Raw genomic sequence first — 18913 nt, 5'->3', positions numbered from 1 at the left:
CTTTAAATCATCAAACTGTAAATTTTAAATTGTTATTGATCCCTTTATCCCTAGTCCTAAAGTGTATATTTATTTTCTTACTCTTCTTATATATATTGTTTGTTTACTTGCCTCATTGTCTCGTGTCTCTATATACTGGACTGTATGTAGCGGAGATGACAATAAAGTTTACTTTGACTACAGCAGCGAGCAGGTGCACCGAGGGCTCTCGCGCTCACTTTTCGTGTATAGAATTTCAAAAAAACATTGGTGCAAATTATAAGTCTGTATCATAATGTCTGGTGTTTTCGTGTTTGTTGTTTTGTTTTTATTTTGTTTTATTTTGCGAGTTGGTTTTTAGATGCCGCTCCAGCCGGTCAGAGAATCCCCCGCCGCCCCGCCCTCTCCTCTCTGCAAACGAAGGGCACCCTTACTCCCAGGAAATGGGCGATAGAAAACCGATCGGTGCCTATGCCATTCCCAATATGCGCTGGCTGACATCGGGGCAGCATGAGTACGAGCATTTTATTTTATTTTTTTTGCCGATGCCCGTGATGCCGCCCATCACCACGATGCTGCCCCGTGCAACCGCTACTGGTGACTGTGGTATCCTTGGGGAAGATACTGAACGCTGAGTTGCTCCAGATGTGTGTGGATGTTAGAAAGAAAGCACTTAAACATAGACAAAAGTGCTCTTATGAATATGAGTGTGAATGGGTGAGCTAGGCATGTTGTATAAAGCACTTTAAGTGCTCAAGTAGAGTAGATAAACGTGCAGCGTTAGCACTATCTCCTCATGGCAATGTTCTCAGCTTGAATATTTGTTTTCTCTGTACATAGTGGGTTTTCTCTGTGTTTTTACTGCTAAGGTACAAAGATTTTAATTGTATATTTACATCAATTACTTAATTACTTTAGTTTCTATGAGTGTAGCATCTTACATGTCATGATCCTTGCAGGTTCCAGGGCTTATGTTTACTTTTTGTTCCTCTCTTAATTTAGAAAAAGCATCTTTGATGACTTTTATTGTTGGAATAGGGGGCTCTGTGGGTCCACCTATGGGCGGAGATGCTCTGCTTGGATTGTCCTTTGCACACCTGAGAATTTCGGTGGTGTAGCAGGTCTCCTCCAGCCTATTTGCTGTGATTGTGGTAATCAGACCCTTTTTATTTGCTACTTATCCTTCTGCTAATCATTTACTATCACTGTTACTCTGTCCACTAATGGAGTTGCCAGCCTCATCCAAGCCACATTAACCTGTTCTGTTCTGCTCCTCCACCACTCATCTCTGGAATTTTGGAAGAAGGACTTACCTGAAACCTGAAACTTGACTCAGTCACTCAAACCTCCAAAGCTCCTCGTTGTGTTGCCGCTGTCACAACAAAGTCTCAAGACTCACACTTGCTCCTTTTAATAACTCTTTTAAAATCATCAACAGTGTCTTGAGTCTGAATCCAGAGTTGTTAGGTTGTTAAATATGACAACCTAACAACCTCTATGCAACCAACAATCCTCAAAGTTAAATTATATAGAAACACAAAGCTTGTCTAGATTATATTAAGATTTTATAGTCAGTGTAATCACAGCCATAACTTTGTTTCATTTTGGCTGGGCAGCTCAAACATACCACAGTATCCATGAGGTTCAGTAAGTGAGTGGTAGAAAATTCATATTGCTTTGTATTTAATGCACTAGCAATAACATCACAGGAGCTGAATTAATCAAGGACTGACCCAGAATTTAAGAGTTTGAAGCTTGGGGATAGGATGCTTCTCAAGGAAATACAGGGGGGATTTGGGCAGATTTTACCTTGAAGTTTTTACACAAACTTACTTTCTATTTAGGAATCAGAGGTTTTCTGATGGATTTGTTAATGTTTTTTATAGTGTAAATTTAACCCACTTCCCACCAAGACCTGACTTGAGAGCTGAAGGCGATGGACGGATGGGACACACTTTAAGGAAGGTGCTTTCTGCTGCTCCTTTACTTTCCGGGGTTTACCACAGAAGATGGCAAACAATGCCAACCCCTGCACCAGAGAGCTGCCACATCCTTTAAGGTACTTTTTGTAACTACTACTTCAAGTATAGTTTTTGTGCGGACCCAAATACAGACAAACGAGAGGTGGGTCTGACCTTAACAGAAAGCGAGGTGTGGCTTGTGACAAACAAAACTAACAAGACGAAAACTAAGATAAAACCTTAACTATGCAGAACTAAATACATGAAACCTGAAAAACACGAGAAGGTGACACTCACACAATAAATACACGTCAGGTGTCGCTACTCAGACAATACCGCCACATAAGCGTTGATTTAGAAGAAGTCAAAAGTGGAAGCAAAGATATATCCAAGCTTCTGTAGCGGATGATGATTAAAATGGCGGTAAAAACACTCTTGTCTTCAAGCAAGAGCGGCCACATCGTAATGCACCAGGTTACAAAAACTGAGAGGTGCAGGAACGAAGCCACAAAATTAGAAGCAACACCAGGGGGCGACAGCGAACAAAAAAACCCTGTGAGGGTTACATTGACTCTCTTCACCATCTTGTGGTACAAATCGGTACTACATGAAATGTTAGTCTTGGTCCACCAGCGACACTGAAGCTAATAACTGAAAAACAAAACAAAAAAACGGCTGGATGGATGTTCGTGCATAAACAAAGTACTATTAATCAGTCCATTTGAGAGTCAACAGTCAGACTATGAATAGGTTTGTCCATGAACATCAATATACATCTATTATAAAAACAACTGAACATTCACTAATAAAATAATTGTTGATTAATTAGGATGAATTTTAGGTTAATTAAATAATTAGAACAATAGGATAAAGAAAGTATTTCTCTTCTTCTTCTTATTTGCTACTATATATTGCTTCGGCTAACACAGTGATAACACTGTCACCTAAGAGGATGTACTGGTGCAGTGTGTTATCAGGACACTCAGGGAAAAACAAAGAAAATGCAAGATCTATTGTCCTTTTCCTCCTGAACTTGCCTGGGGATAAATGAAAAAGGCTTTATATCTGCCCCAGGAAAAAAAGAAACGAAATCCTCCACAAACCATCTCAGTTCAATGTGAACATAATCAGTAAGGCAATCTTTGACTTATTTGCTCCTGCAGGTGTCAGGGACTTCAAACAAAGTGTGTTAAAGGAAAGAAAATGAGATATGATTTCATAAAAATGCCCGAAATAATGTCTGCTTTGTTTCACAAGATGTATCCACAGCTGAACAAAAAAAAAAGCTTGTCAGTTAAAATTTCAGCGTAAATAAGAGAGCTATGAAAGTAATTCCTGACAGCCAAAAGACACATTTACAACAGAAGAATATGGATATTTAAAATATGCATTCTTTAAAAAATCACTTTCAAACATCTCTTTAAAAAAATGACTCCCTGTCTACCTGTCACTGTCAGAACAATGAAGTAACTCAACAGACGCCAATTTTACATGGTCTATTTTTTATGAAGTGCTGGGAAGAGGAAATTCAAAAAACAATATTTTACTTATTGCAGGAAAGAGACAAGACATGTTTACATGTTTCACTGTCAGCAGAGACGAAAATAACAAATAGCAATTACTGTCATTCTGTGTGAACATTTTTTTTCCTGCCACAAGTATTTTCTTAAAAGAGCAAGTCTGTTTTTCTTAAAGCTATTCTCCTTTTGTTTACAGGAATACCTCAGCGTTTTTTCATTGCATTTGAAGGTTGGAAAACTTCTGACCAGGTTTTCAAAACATCTTGGCCCCAATTTCTAATGCAGGATTTCCAGTGTAATGTGTTATTGTCCTCCAATAACAGATCTCCCAGGACCACAAAATAAATCTGGTTTTAAAGGCTGAGCATTGATCTTATTTGTCCTTCTACTTACAAAACTTATGGTAATCTAAACTAACAACCTAATGCACTATTCAAATGACCTGACTGACAAAAAAGTAACATCTTATCTATATTCTGTGCAGACTCCATGTACTTTAGGTGAGCCAGTCCACTAAATATCAACCTATATTTGTATAGAAACTGGCCGGAGCAGATGGCTGCTCTTTCCTGATCCTAATTCTGCTTCCTTCTGTTAAAAGAAAGTTTTTTCTTCCCACTGTCACTAAGTGCTTTTCATAATTGGTCATGTGATTGTTGGGGTTTTCTCTCTGTTACTATAGGGTCTTAATAAAAAGCCTTGAACTGTTTCTTGTTGTGATTTGGTGTTATACAAAAAAAAAAAAACTAAACTGAATTAATGTATTCCAATTAGTCAGTTAACACAGTGAGCGATTTGCAAATTGCACATCTCTTTGAACATGACGGTTAGTCACCACAGGCACTATCCAGTCTTCAGACAAAAATGAAGACAGAAAACCAAACAGCACTGACGTTTGTAGGGTACTGAAGTTGGGCTAGCTCAGGTGGCAGAGCAGGTCAGCCACTAATCAGAAGGTCGGTGGTTCGATCCCAGGCTGCCTCCTGGCTGCATACCAAATATCCTTGGGCAAGATACTAACCCCACGTTTGCCTACTGGTGGTGGTCAGAGGGCCCGGTGGCGCCAGTGTCCGGCAGCCTCGCCTCTGTCAGTGTGCCCCAGGGCAGCTGTGGCTACAATGTAGCTTGCCATCGCCAGTGTGTGAATGGATGGGTGAATGACTGAATGTAGTGTGAAGTGCTTTGGGGTCCTTAGGGACTAGAAAAGCGCTATACAAATGCAGGCCATTTACCATTTATATTAGGATGTGCTACGTGGTGGCTAACTACCACTGGTGGTAGCTAGCCACCATTGGTGGCGCTGTCACTAGGTGTTCGCTCGCTCTGCGGTAGAGTATCACTTCCTGTTCCTGCTCAAACACAATGGTGTTTCTGAGTAGCTTATTTGCTTAGCAATTTAATTAACAACTTTTAAATACATTCTTTTTCATAGTATAATCTTCACGTGCTTCATTCGAAGCACACTTTCTGTGTACTCACTACCTAATTTATAGCCAAAGTATTCACTCACTGTCTCTGTACTGTTTCGCTAGCTTAGCTTAGCTTAGCTCATAGCCGACTTGTTAGCACCATGGCTACTTCACCTGTCCCTCCTGCACTTTCTTGCTCATTGTGTCAGATGTTTAGTTACTCCTCGGCCTCCTTTAGCAGTAATGATATCTGTAACAAATGTAGCATATTTGCAGCTCTGGAGGCCAGGATTACTGAATTGGAGACTTGGCTTCGCACCCTTCATTCACCCATAGCTAGCCAGGCCCCTGTAGCTGGTGCAGCCGAAGATAGCGTAGGCCCCGCTAGCTGTTCCCCGGCAGACCCCAAGCAGCTGGGGAAAGAGGGCGGCTGGGTCACGGTGAGGAGGAAGCATAGTCCTAAACAGAAGCCCCAGGTACACCACCAACCCGTTCATGTGTCTAACCGTTTTTCCCCACTCGGCGACACACCCGCCGGGGGTCAAACTCTGGTAATTGGTGATTCTGTTCTCAGACATGTGAAGCTAGAGACACCGGCAACCATAGTCAATTGTCTTCCAGGGGCCAGAGCAGGCGACATTGAAGGAAACTTAAAACTGCTGGCTAAGGGTAAACGTAAATTCAGTAAGATCATAATTCACGTCGGCAGTAATGACACCCGGTTACGCCAATCGGAGGTCACTAAAATCAATATTGAATCGGTGTGCAACTTTGCCAAAACAATGTCGGACTCTGTAGTTTTCTCTGGTCCCCTCCCCAATCAGACTAGGAGTGACATGTTTAGCCGCATGTTCTCCTTAAATTGCTGGCTGTCTGAGTGATGTCTCAGAAACGATGTGGGCTTCATAGATAATTGGCAAACCTTCTGGAGGAAACCTGGTCTTGTTAGGAGAGACGGCATCCATCTCACTTTGTATGGAGCAGCTCTCATTTCTAGAAATATGGACAAATTTATTAAACCCCCCAAAATATGACTATCCAGAGTTGGGACCAGGAAGCAGAGTTGCAGTCTTACACGCCTCTCTGCAGCTTCTCTCCTCCTGCTACCCCCCAAAAACCCATCTCCATAGAGACTGTGTCAGCTCCCAAACAGACAAAAAAAAACTAAAAACCAGCAACAAACAACTTAAACATAAACAATTACAAAGAAAGAACAATAAAGTATCCACATCTGAACCAAAGAGTAAAACAGTGAAATGTGGATTATTAAATATTAGGTCTCTCTCCTCCAAGTCTCTGTTAGTACATGACTTAATAATTGATCAACAAATCGATTTACTCTGCCTTACAGAAACCTGGTTGCAGCAGGATGATTATGTTAGTTTAAATGAATCAACACGCCCGAGTCATTCTAACTACCAGAAATCTCGAAGCACAGGCCGAGGGGGCGGTGTGGCAGCAATTTTTCACACCAGCCTATTAATTAATGAAAGACCAAGACAGACTTTTAATTCATTTGAAAGCCTGATGCTTAGCCTCGTCCACCCCAGCTGTAAAACTCAGAAACCAGTCTTACTTGTTATCATCTATCGTCCACCTGGGCCTTACACAGAGTTTCTGTCTGATTTCTCAGACTTTATATCAAATTTAGTTCTGAGCTCAGATAAAATAATTATTGTGGGTGATTTTAACATCCATGTAGATGCTAAAAATGACAGCCTCAACATGGCATTTAATCTGTTATTAGACTCAATCGGTTTCTCTCAAAATGTAAAAGAACCCACCCACCACTTTAATCACACTCTAGATCTTGTTTTAACATATGGCATAGAAACTGAACATTTAACAGTGTTTCCTGAAAACCCTCTCCTGTCTGATCATTTCCTGATAACATTTACATTTACAATAATTGATTACACAGCGGTGGAGAGTAGACTTTATCAAAGTAGATGTCTTTCTGAAAGTGCTGTAACTAAGTTTAAGAATATAATCCACCCACTGTTATCATCTTCAATGCCCTGTACCAACATAGAGCAGAGCAGCTATCTGAACGCTACTCCAACAGAGGTCGATTATCTTGTTAATAATTTCACCTCCTCACTACGTACAACTCTGGATACTGTAGCTCCTGTGAAAACTAAGGTCTCTAATCAGAAGTACCTGACTCCGTGGTATAATTCTCAAACACGTACCCTAAAGCAGATGACTCGTAATCTGGAGAGGAAATGGCGTGTTACAAATTTAGAGGATCATCATTTAGCCTGGAGAAATAGTTTGCTGCTTTATAAGAAAGCCCTCCGCAAAGCCAGAACATCTTACTATTCATCACTGATTGAAGAAAATAAGAACAACCCCAGGTTTCTCTTCAGCACTGTAGCCAGGCTGACAAAAAGTCAGAGCTCTTTTGAGCCAACCATCCCTTTAACGTTAACTAGTAATGACTTCATGAACTTCTTCACAAATAAAATTTTTATCATTAGAGAAAAAATTACCAATAATCATCCCACAGATGTAATATTATCTACAGCTACTCTTAGTACCATCGATGTTAAGTTACTCTTTTTCTCCAATTGATCTTTCTGAGTTAACTTCAATAATTACTTCCTCCAAACCATCAACGTGTCTTTTAGACCCCATTCCTACAAAACTGCTCAAAGAAGTCATGCCATTAATTAATTCTTCGATCTTAAATATGATCAACCTATCTCTAATGATCGGCTATGTACCACAGGCCTTCAAGCTAGCTGTAGTTAAACCTTTACTCAAAAAGCCATCTCTAGACCCAGCAGTCTTAGCTAATTATAGGCCAATCTCCAACCTTCCTTTCATATCAAAAATCCTTGAAAGAGTAGTTGTCAAACAGCTAACAGATCATCTGCAGAGGAATGGTTTATTTGAAGAGTTTCAGTCAGGTTTCAGAGCTCATCACGGCACAGAAACAGCTTTAGTGAAGGTTACAAATGATCTTCTTATGGCCTCTGACAGTGGACTCATCTCTGTGCATGTCCTGCTAGACCTTAGTGCAGCATTCGATACTGTCGACCATAATATCCTATTAGAGCGATTAGAACATGCTGTAGGTATTACAGGTACTGCACTGCAGTGGTTTGTATCATATCTATCTAATAGACTCCAGTTTGTTCATGTAAATGGAGAGTCCTCTTCACACACTGAGGTTAATTATGGAGTTCCACAGGGTTCAGTGCTAGGACCAATTCTGTTTACATTATACATGCTTCCCTTAGGCAGTATCATTAGAAGACATAGCATACATTTTCACTGCTATGCAGATGACACCCAGCTCTATCTGTCCATGAAGCCAGATAACACACACCAATTAGTTAAACTGCAGGAATGTCTTAAAGACATAAAGACCTGGATGGCCGCTAACTTTCTGCTTCTTAATTCAGATAAAACTGAGGTTATTGTACTCGGCCCTGAAAAGCCTAGAAATATGGTATCTAACCAGATTCTTACTCTGGATTGCATTACCTTGGCCTCCAGTAACGCTGTAAGGAACCTTGGAGTCATTTTTGACCAGGACATGTCCTTCAATGCACATATTAAACAAATATGTAAGACTGCGTTCTTCCATTTGCGCAACATCTCTAAAATTAGAAATATCCTGTCTCAGAGTGACGCTGAAAAACTAGTTCATGCATTTATTACTTCCAGGCTGGACTACTGTAATTCATTATTATCAGGATGTCCAAAAAACTCACTGAAAAGCCTTCAGCTAATCCAAAATGCTGCAGCAAGAGTACTGACAGGGACTAGAAAGAGAGAGCATATTTCTCCTGTTTTGGCTTCCCTTCATTGGCTTCCTGTTAAATCCAGAATTGAATTCAAAATCCTGCTCCTCACATACAAGGTCTTAAATAATCAGGCCCCATCTTATCTTAATGACCTTGTAGTACCATATCACCCTATTAGAGCACTTCGCTCTCGCTCTGCAGGCCTACTTGTTGTTCCTAGAGTATTTAAAAGTAGAATGGGAGGGAGAGCCTTCAGTTTTCAGGCCCCTCTTCTGTGGAACCAGCTTCCAGTTTGGATTCAGGAGACAGACACTATCTCTACTTTCAAGATTAGGCTTAAAACTTTCCTTTTTGCTAAAGCATATAGTTAGGGCTGGACCAGGTGACCCTGAATCCTCCCTTAGTTATGCTGCAATAGACATAGGCTGCCGGGAGATTCCCATGATGCATTGAGTTTTTCCTTTCCAGTCACCTTTCTCGCTCACTATGTATTAACAGACCTCTCTGCATTGAATCATATCTGTTATTAATCTCTGTCTCTCTTTCACAGCATGTCTTTTATCCTGTCTTCCTTCTCTCACCCCAACCGCTCGCAGCAGATGGCCGCCCCTCCCTGAGCCTGGTTCTGCCGGAGGTTTCTTCCTGTTAAAAGGGAGTTTTTCCTTCCCACTGTTGCCAAATGATGCCAACAATCATATGACCCCCTATGAGCAAGCACGCTCATAGGGGGTCATATGATTGTTGGGTTTTTCTCTGTATCTATGAAGCGCCTTGAGGCGACTTATGTTGTGATTTGGCGCTATATAAATAAAATAAAATTGAATTGAATACATATGGAACGTCAGGACTGACATAATGAATTAATTAAATAATTAATTAAATGTGGCAATAATTAAATAAAATTGGAAATAATGAATTAAATAAATATTTACAACACATTTAATAAATTAATTATTGACACATTTAATTATTTACATAATTAATTAATAACACATTTAAATAATTATTGACAGTTTTAATTAATTATTTAGTGATGTATTTATTTAATTCATTTTGGCACTATTGCCCCCTTCATGTCTCACCTTGAAATCATTTTATCTGTCAGCCTCACCCATCAAACTAAGGGGGCGGGGTTAACGCTGCCACTGCAGCTTCTCTAACATTTGATTGGTTGCTGTGCAAAGTAAGTCAAGACAGGTCATCCTAGATCAGACCTTCCCAAAGTGCAGGGGAGGTGCGGTTTGAAAAGGGGGAAAAAATTTGGTTTCACCTGCACCGCGCTGGGCTGTTCAAATCACAGACAAACAGTATCCCACATTCTTGATTTTTAGTTCACAAACACTTGTTGTAATGACTAACTACTCCTGACATTTTGGAGATGTTAGCTCTTTATACAGTAAAGTTGCAGTGGGATACAAATAATATCAGGCTGATCCTACCACGATTTGTTCAAATCAGGGACAAACAGTATCCCACAGCTGTTTATGTTTTTGAACCCATTTTGCACAGAGAGGCATTCTTTGAAAAATGTATTGATAGCAATGTTGAATATTATTACACAGAAGAAAAAAAAACTACACATAAAATAATTACACCATGACCTCTGCATTTCTAAATGGAGGGACAGTAACTACGTGTGTGTATGTAAGCGTTTAAAAACTGAAGATAGTCAGATTAAGGCTATGTCCACACGTACCCGGGTATTTTTGAAAACGCAGATTTTTCTATGCATTTGCACCTATTTAGGGCGATCGTGGCTCAAGAGATGGCAGTTCACCTTGTGATCAGAAGGTTGCCGGTTCGAGCCCCGGCTCGGACACTCTCAGTCGTTGTGTCCGTGGTCAAGACTCTTCACCTACTGGTGAAGGCCAGAGGGGCCGATGGTGCGATATGGCAGCCTCGCCTCTGCCAGTCTGTCCCAGGGCATGCAATCCATTATTATTTAAACCAACTGTTAACTGTATATTTCTGTACATTTACGTATTATGATTCATATTGCCACATTCATTGACCTTGTTTATAGGTAATTTCATTGTTTGATCACACTAAAATGTTCCTAATTTAATGTCTGAAAGCACTTGGTAAAGGCAGAGTCCCATGTAAAATTAGCGCAACAAACTCTATTTTCATTACTGAAAATAACCGTATTTTTATGGGACAGTTATTTTCTGTTATTTTACAGTCGTATTTTGGCGCCCCAGCTGCCGGAATATTACCTTTTTTCCCCTATTTATAGATGATTTCATTGTTTAATCACATTAACATATTCCTAATTTAATGTTTAGTGGCACTTGAAAAGGCGAGATCCCATGTCAAATTAGCGCAACTAATTGTATTTTCATTACTGGAAATAACCGTATTTTTATGCGGGAGTTATTTTCTGTTATTTTACGGTTGTATTTTGGCGCCCCAGCTGCGGGATATTACCGTTTTTTAAAGATGTTTTCTTTAACAGTGTACCCTTTCATATCTGTTCTCATTGGACGACACACTTCACTTGTCTTGAAGCTGAGAAAGATTTATTTTGAGACCTGCTGTACCAGTGGGGTTTTTTTTCTACCCATAGTTGAACTTGAAGTTGTCAAACGTCAATTAGGTCTCTGGTCGGCATGTCCCTCCAAAATGCTTCCTGTGGACACAGCTTAATTTGCAGTTTAGTGAGATTGTAACTAAATGTAGGAAATACAGTGAAATCACAACAGAAACTCTCTTCTGTGAATAAGAAGCAGCTGGTTATGGTGACTAAAAGGGACTACTAAGGTGGATGCCATAAAGTGGCTCATGGTCCTGTGACATCCCTAATATTTACAAAAAAGGTATTTCATTACAATCAAAAACCTGTTGCCAGACAAAAAAAAACCATACCCCATAAAATTTGGGGGCTAAAGCCCCGTAGAACCACATTCATTCTGCACTATATCTCGAGCAACGCCAATGAAACCAAAGTCCAGAGAGTGGGAATGCTTGAGTGTATTAGTTGTTGAGAAACTGGGACTGTTGTGAAGGTTCGTGCCAATAAGCTGCACTCAGTTCTGTTCAGTATTAATTACATCTGTTTTCAAACTTACTGCTGCAGCCCTCCACAACAGTCCCAGTTTCTTATGTTGCTCTTTGGGAAATTGAATAGTCCACCCCTACTTTAACACAAACAGACTGCAAAAAGAGTTCTGTTTAGGGATACGATAACAAATATCAATGTTTACTTTGTTTACCTTTAGTCTCTATCTATTGTGTCCCATTAATGTTGCAGTCATTCTGTCTTACAGACAGCTTAATACATTTTAGTGATGGTATTTCCGGCTCTTTATAGAGAACCGGCTCTTTCGGCTTGGCTCACTAAAAAGAGCCGTCTCTTTCGGCTCCGAACCGGCTCTTCAGGTTGTTTTGTTGCTTTAACCCTCTGGGGTCGCCGGACGCGCCGGCGCGTCAAAATCACGTGACTAATTTAAGACGACACAGCTACAAGGTGCAGCAAGTCAGTCTCCATTTCACCTTGGGTCGAAAGTGCGGAATTCAAACTATATACCAGTTTTTGAATTGTGTCGATGGGCCATGTAAAACCAAAGTTACGATAAAAAATACACATGATGTCTTTTTCTGAACAAAACAGTGGTGTTTACAGCGGGAAGAACGGTAAAAACCGCGTTGTCTACAGACAGCGCTTGCAAACACTCTCCGCTTGCGGGTGAAAAAAGAAAAAGAAAAAACACCCCTTCCCTATTGGTGCTAGATTTTACCATGTCAGCCAATCAAAAAAATGATATGGCAACATGTGGCACTTGGTTGTTTAGGGAGAAGGGGAAGTTTTTGGGAGTGACACCCGCGACGGAAAGCGGGCGAGCGAGTATTCATATGTGAAACATTAGTGACGTTTAGCGTGTTTGGAGGCTATAATAAGTTTGTTGTGTAGTTATTGTTTTGTATTGTATGTCAGTTATACTGTTGAATTTCATATTTTCTCAAAAAAAAACAAAACGCTGTCAAAGGCAGATTCCAGTGGAAACGCTGTTCCCACATGGAAAACTGGACTGATACACCTCCTGCTGTCAGACCTGCAGGGTTTAGGCCTGTGGTGTTCTCCTCTGTCTTATACTGAACACAAACTACATTTTTTGGACTGACACAAATAATTTGTGTGACTTCTTATTTGATTGTTCTGTAAATAGATTTAAATGGTTATATAAAAAACACCTGAGGCCTTGGCTGCATTTTTAGGTAAATAGTACCATATAACTTTGTTGTTTGCAAAACTTGTGCATAATTTTTTAGAAATGTACAATTTCTATTTGCATTTCAAGTTATGAAAATGATTCATTAAACATGTTTGTGGGTTTTACAGTAAAAAATATAACTTTTTTTCTACTCGGATTTTGAATTTTTTGTCTGAATTTAGATCAACTGTGCTAATATAGTATACCAAAATGAAAAAATAACTCAAATTTCAGATATTTGAGGTTGTGCTGAAAATAATGATGCCAAACAAGGCAAGAAAAACATATATTAAAGGTGAAATATAGAGGTAAAATCAAAAGTAGTCAAAAACGGCCAATTATACCCTGGACCCCAGAGGGTTAAGTAATTTATTATTAACAATAATATAAAATTATGCACAAAAGGAATTACTAATGTAAAAAAAGTGGTTTTATTTATATATGTTTATATATAAATATATACAGTGGCCCCTAGAGACAAAACACGTACAAACTCCAAAACAAATTTCTAGCGTTAACTGAACTTCAAAACAGAGCTACCTAGATCACTTAAATTACACAATTGAAAGCATATGTGTATTGTTTGTGTATTTATACACAAGCACTCATATATATTCAAATAATTTTAAAAAAATGTTCATTTACCTGTTACTACCACATACCAAATCCGGTCGTTGGTACTTCCTGGCTTGTGTAGCCTCTAGGTAACAAAAGCTCAACACTGCGCCTAGCATCCTGGAGCACTTCTGTTGTGTTTTGTACGTGTTTTGGAGTTTTTACGTGTTTTGAAGTTTGTACGTACTTTGTCTGTAGGGGCCACCATAAATATACTTTTATTTATCACTCCACATAAAATTTAATAAATAAATCATATAATACAAAAACCAACTAGTCACAGTTCAACTTTTAACTACTTAAATTTTCAGCTTTGTCCTTTTAAACAAATTTAAAGTGAAACAACACAAAACACTGCAAACCACAACACAATTAAATATAAATTAAAATATGAAAACAAAAAGAAGATGCACATTCTCTGTCATATGGGCCTGCATGAATAAACCTTCTGAATCCTTTATCGTCGGCAGCTGGAAATAGTTGTGGATGATTACTATACCTTTATAATGTGACATTGCTGTCCCTGGCTTTCTTTCTCTGTCTGTCCCTCCTGCTCTGTTCCTGTGCTAATGCGAGTGTAACTACCGCCCCTCCCCCTCTGCCCAGCGCAAAGCACAAGGCTCACGCGTGGAGTGAAGCGGGAAAAAAGTGCGAGAGAGAGAGGGTGAGAGAAGGGAAAAAACGTTTACGTCAAAGATCCGCCTCTAAGAGCCATTTCATTCGCAACCGACACATCACTAATACATTTGTATGACTCAGTCTAGGTGGATGGATGATCCTCCACAGCAGAAAGTATCAAAGGCTGAAAGCTGTTACACTTATTCTGTTGTTTTTCCTTTCTAAGATTTGTTTGTGTGGATATAATAGTAGCTTCTATTACAGTTTGACATCAGTTTTCTTGTTTCTCAAAGATAACCAGAACAAGTAAAAAAAAAGAAATATAAAAGTGGAGACACAACTGGACAAAAAGAAGTAAATGACAAAGTCCCAAACTGGCTCAATCAAATTGAACTGAATTGGATAAATCCCGTGGTTCACTGTGTTCTCTTGAACCAATTGAACTCGAATGTTCTCAGTGTGCCTCTTCAATTTTTCCTTCAGTAGCTTTTCCCACTTGGCACCATCTATTTTCTGTCTGATTGTTTCCATGCTTCATTGATTTCATGTATTCTTTCAAATGGAAGTCTGCTTTTCCTTTCAGCATCATTAAAAAGACATTTTTGAATGAAATCAAGCCGGTGTTTCTTCTGTAGTCATTCTTACAATTCTTGCCATGATACAATTTTAATTAACAAAATTCATCTATGTGGGTTTTTAACCAAGCTCAATATGTGTAATGTGCTCTCTGGGAGTCGCAGGTTGGGGATTTGATATTTATTGCCTTGAGCAGATTTTAAATCAGCTAAAAAATAAAAAAAACGCCATTAATATCGTAAATTTTCACAAAAGCATCATCGTTCTCCAAGGCAACCTGTTCTTTTATTTTGGTACTAGTGTTGCCTTTTAAAACTCAAGGTCTGAGTCTATCCCTCAACACTGGAGTGTTCTTATTCCAGGCAAGCGTCGTCAAGGCCTTCCCCAGCACATTTGTAAAACTGCTGACTCGGCATGTTTTAAAGCACAGAGAAAGGTAGCAAGGTATTAGAAAAATTCTCTTACTTCTCTCCACAGAGACTTAAACTAAATTTACTATCTGCAGAGGCTGCCTCAGAGCTATGCTGCTCCCCCCTGTGACAGTGGAGTAAAAGGAAAGAAAGAGAAAAGAAGGATGAGAGACAGAATCATACTAATCCTTAACAAGGGAAGTTGAGATAAAGTTTTTTACCGTGAGGCCTTTTGTTTATGTGTATGTGTGCATGTAGCGTAGGCGTGTCTGCTTCTTTGCCCTCTGTGGTTCCCCCAGCAGTGCTGTGGCAGTATTAGTGAGATTGTCAGACCCAGACCGCAACCTGGATAAACCAGTGCACAAAGAGGTCTCACCTCTAGTTAGTCTGAGCAAGACAGAGTCTAGCAGCCAAGTGATGGAGAGCAATTGTTAGTGCTGCTTCGCAGTTAACAAATAACATAATCGCTCAGCGTGTCAGTGGTTCTTGTTTGTGCGTGCACAAAAAAACATGTAACAGGCAGGAATAATTTTCAGGAAAAAATTAGGTTGATGCTTAAACAAGATGTAATATATGATGAGCATGTATACATCCATTACAGATAACACTGTCATGGCCCTCCAGTCCTCTCCGATTCACTGTTTGGTTTTGTTTGTTCTCTCTCATCCTCACACCTCCCTGCCTGGACGGTATTCGGTTCTGGGTTCCTGCCTTGGCCTACATACCTTGTCGTGATTACTCACCTGCTACTCATCGCTCTTGATTGCTCCCGCCACTACTTAAGGCGACGGCTGGGTAAGGTTCTTCGCTGGGTTGTTGTACTTATTTCAGCAGTTCTTGCCAAGAGCTGGTTCCCAGTAGTCCAATTCCTTGGAATTGGTAGCCAGCTTGTGTCTCGATTCTGCTTATTGGCTACTTGCACTTCTGCTACAATCAGCTAATTTCAGTTTGTGTGCTGGAGGACAAGCGGCACAGTCTACAGTCAAGATATGAGCATTTTATTTATATTTTATTGTACACAAAAACAAGAGTGTGATGGCAAAATCCAAACTGGATCCAGGACCACTGCACTATGCTGCTAACACAACTTTAGCTTTTCATTAGCACCTACACAGCTAGCATGCTAATGCTAAACTAGCCAAGAACCAAGAATGTTGCTAAAGCTGAGTGAATGCTGACCCTAGCCCAACAACCAGACCCTAAACTTGAATAGGTGGTTTTTATCTTTTCTTTGAACCACTGACTTTGTGTTCATGCCTAAACTCCCAGAGAAAGATCATATGTTGCCAATGCCTCAGTAAGCAAAATTGCTATTGGCTGTCCAAAAAGTCGCTAGAAGTCGCTAAAAGACATCATCACCTAATTTGCATAATTGTTCATGCTTATGTAATTGTAACCTACCCTTTAGCAGAGAGAAATAACATTGTGGAAGAGACATAAATTGAGTAAAAAAAAACACTTTAAATGCATTTAGAATGTATTTATAACTACAAATTAATTTTCTTTTAGCAATTATCGTTTTTTTAATGTCACAATTCCAACCCTCCTCCTTTGTCTGGGCTTGGGATCGGCAAAAGTGACCTGAAATAGGCACTCTGGTGGAGTTACTTTTTTGTGTGTTTGTGTTTTTAAGTAGTTTTAAACCTTGTGATCCACAAAAAGTAACAGTAAAAGAAGAAGTCAGGGCGGGAGCAGCAACTTCAATTATGCGCGATTCAGTTGCAGTTTTGATGCGTAGGGGTGAACGACTCCTAACAGCAGCTGGGGGCGACTGCTGTGTGGGGGCTATCCACCGCCTGTGAGCGCTTTGGCATGGGCGAGGTGCCCACAACAGCAACTGCTGCTTGTTGAGAGTAAGCTTTGACGTGTGCTTTCACGTCGGAAAGTCATCATAAGTCTCCAATAACACCAGCAAAAGTCGCCAGATTTGTTGCTAGTTGCTTTTTAGGAAAAAAGTCACTAAGGGGGTCTGAAAACTCGCTAAGTATAGCGATAAAATTACTAAGCTGACAACACTGCGTTTGTCCTCATTAGAATTTGTGTTGTGGTACTGTAGCCTGTAGGTTTATATTGTTAAATGGTAATTTAGAGACAATGTGTTTCAGGCCATTTTGTAGAGAAACAGGAAAGTAATGTAATGAGTATTATTACGAATTACTTCATCCTGGGAGTAACTAATGAACCACATTACTTTAGAAAAGTGTTCTGGGTAATATGTGTAATAATTTTTTTGAGCAACACTGATCACAAAAAAGAAGGGAGATACCTCCAACATGCACAAACATTTGACCACAAAGTATGCAATTAATTTCCACGAATGTAATGTCTTTGTTATGCTGCTTAGCAACAGTGGTAAATTGACTCGATAAGTGATATTGGTACTGTAATTGTAATCCCTAAATTCTTATTAATTCCCATCCCTAGTCAAGTCAATGTTTATTCATATAGCACATTTTAAGCAAGCTCAGTTAACCAGAGTACTGAAAAGATCTAAATCAGCAATAAATATACACTAAAATCATTTAAAAACAACAAAAATATGCAAGACTGTGTTTGTGCAAGTAGAACTGAAAGGAAGCAACAATAAGCAGGTTTTTAACAGTGTTTTAAAAGGATTGAGAGACTGTGTGGCTCTTATATGGAAAGATAGGTAATTCCAAAAATTAGGAGCCGCCACTGAAAACCCTGTATTATCTCTGCTTTTACGTGTGGGGCGATTGTGGCTCAAGAGTTGGGCGTTCGCCTTGTAATTGGAAGGTTGCTGGTTCGAGCCCTGGCTTGGACAGTCTCGGTCGTTGTGTCCTTGGGCAAGACACTTCACCCGTTGCCTACTGGTGGTAGGCAGCCTCGCCTCTGTCAGTGTGCCCCAGGGTGGCTGTGGCTACAATGTAGCTTGCCATCACCAGTGTGTGAATGGGTGGATGACTGGATATGTAAAGCGCTTTGGGGTCCTTAGGGACTAGTAAAGCGCTATATAAATACAGGCCATTTACCATTTAGGACTATTCAGGAGTAGTTGGTTCATAGACCTCAGCGCTCTGATAGCAGTGCAGGATTGCTAAAGTTCAGTTATGTAAGTTTGAGCCAAACCATTGTGACTCTTAAAAATATAAAAAACAAACATTTTAACTGGATTCTGAAATAAACTGCAAGCCAGTGTAAGGAGGCCAATAATTCCACTCAGTAACACTGAAACACAATCTTCTTGTACAGGACAAGCTTACTTTAAAACTGCTCCAAAGCCTCCACCAGTGCAAACATAGTAGAAAGATCCATTTCAGTGACCTGAATTAGTGAATGTGAGGCTGAGCAGAAATATCTCTCGTCTCCTTTCTACCACACCGGAAACATTTTGATTTTATAGCTGAAGATGGGCAAAAAAGTCTCTGAGTGGACGTCACAGAAAGTGCTTTGGTAATTTAGTGTTGGTGTCATTTTTCAGTTTCTGCTAATCTCAGTAAACGGTCTCTCTCGCTGGTGTCTTTTTGCTCAATCAAAAGCTGGACACGATGAAACACAATCCAGCTGTCACTCAGAGTAATTGGCTCTTTAATTTCTCAGGTTTTTCTCATTTTGTTTTACCCCAATTTTTTTTGATTGGAAAGGCTAACATTGGTTTAATACAGTTTTATATCAAGGTGATGCTAGGGATGCACCTTTCCAAATGGGCTAATTAGTGAGTACTACCTGATAAGCTGTTAACTCTCCAGAGCTACCCTCCTGTCAAATTATGGTTACACCTAGGGATGGACAATTTGTCAAAAATGTATCCAAACTGACATTCAGAAACTCGTAATCATGTCTGTGTTGGTTATGTTTTTTTTTTTTTTGCTGTTTTAAATCCTGTTAATACTCCCTT

At 39.7% G+C, this 18913-nt stretch overlaps 1 long non-coding RNA gene across 2 annotated transcripts in view; it reads left to right on the top strand.

Moving 5' to 3' along the window:
• LOC146683656 (uncharacterized) overlaps positions 1–18913 on the top strand; it is an 83743-nt gene that overhangs the window by 32955 nt on the left and 31875 nt on the right. Inside the window, exons 2-3 of one of the 2 annotated variants that reach the window (XR_014917747.1) lie at positions 1866–2038; positions 3657–3800. This is a non-coding gene — a long non-coding RNA (uncharacterized LOC146683656). Of the gene's footprint in view, positions 1–1865; positions 2039–3656; positions 3801–18913 lie in introns of those variants that run through there. The other variant, XR_014917746.1, reaches the window with a different exon arrangement.

Source organism: Copadichromis virginalis, linkage group LG22 (genome assembly GCF_057382275.1).
Source record: "Copadichromis virginalis isolate Kocher_CV1m ecotype Utaka linkage group LG22, C_Virginalis_male_GT1.1, whole genome shotgun sequence".
Lineage (NCBI taxonomy): Eukaryota > Metazoa > Chordata > Actinopteri > Cichliformes > Cichlidae > Copadichromis > Copadichromis virginalis.
This window is presented reverse-complemented; position numbering and strand designations above follow the sequence as displayed.